Genomic DNA, 709 nt, shown 5'->3' with positions numbered 1-709 from the left:
TATCTGAAGCTGGCTCGTAACCCGAATTTTAGCTCGCAACTCAAAGCAAAAAATCGGCCGAGAGACAGCTCGTATCTCGAAAAACTCGTTAGTCGGGACACTCGTAAGTCAAGGCCCCACTGTATATAAAAGGCTAAGCTGACTCACACATGCACGATACATATAAAGCTCTCACTGGCACCAATCTCATGTGTGTGTTTCAATCTGTCATTGTTGATAGTGAATTTGGTTGACACTTATATTATAGAGATAGGGCAAATAGCAATATTAAAATATTTCTTCTAATTAATTTCCTTTCAATGTGCATGAATTCGTGCACCAGGCCACTAGTAAAAGATAAAGTTTATGTTAGAAAACCAGCAACAGTTGAGGAATTGAGGGCCCACAAATACAGAATGAAATGATTTTTAATGTTTGCAATTCCATTGCTTCATGTTATTAGCAGTGCTGGGATCAGAATGGCTATCAGTTTGAAAACAGGCATTGACAAAAAAAAAGATATATACACACACACACACACACACACATTTCTGTAGGTCCTTTTAAATTTTTTGAAAATAGACTGTATGTTAGTAAACACTGAATTGATAATTGTTCAAAGTGTGTATACATTTTTTGGGACACCCTATAGATAAAAAAAAAGAAACCCCTAGAACATTAGTAAAAAAATTGTACAACTAGAGAAAATATAAGCCCAAATCGTAAATGT

Source organism: Myotis brandtii, unplaced genomic scaffold (genome assembly GCF_000412655.1).
Source record: "Myotis brandtii unplaced genomic scaffold, ASM41265v1 scaffold869, whole genome shotgun sequence".
Taxonomy (NCBI): domain Eukaryota; kingdom Metazoa; phylum Chordata; class Mammalia; order Chiroptera; family Vespertilionidae; genus Myotis; species Myotis brandtii.
Note: the sequence above shows the minus strand (reverse complement) of the source record.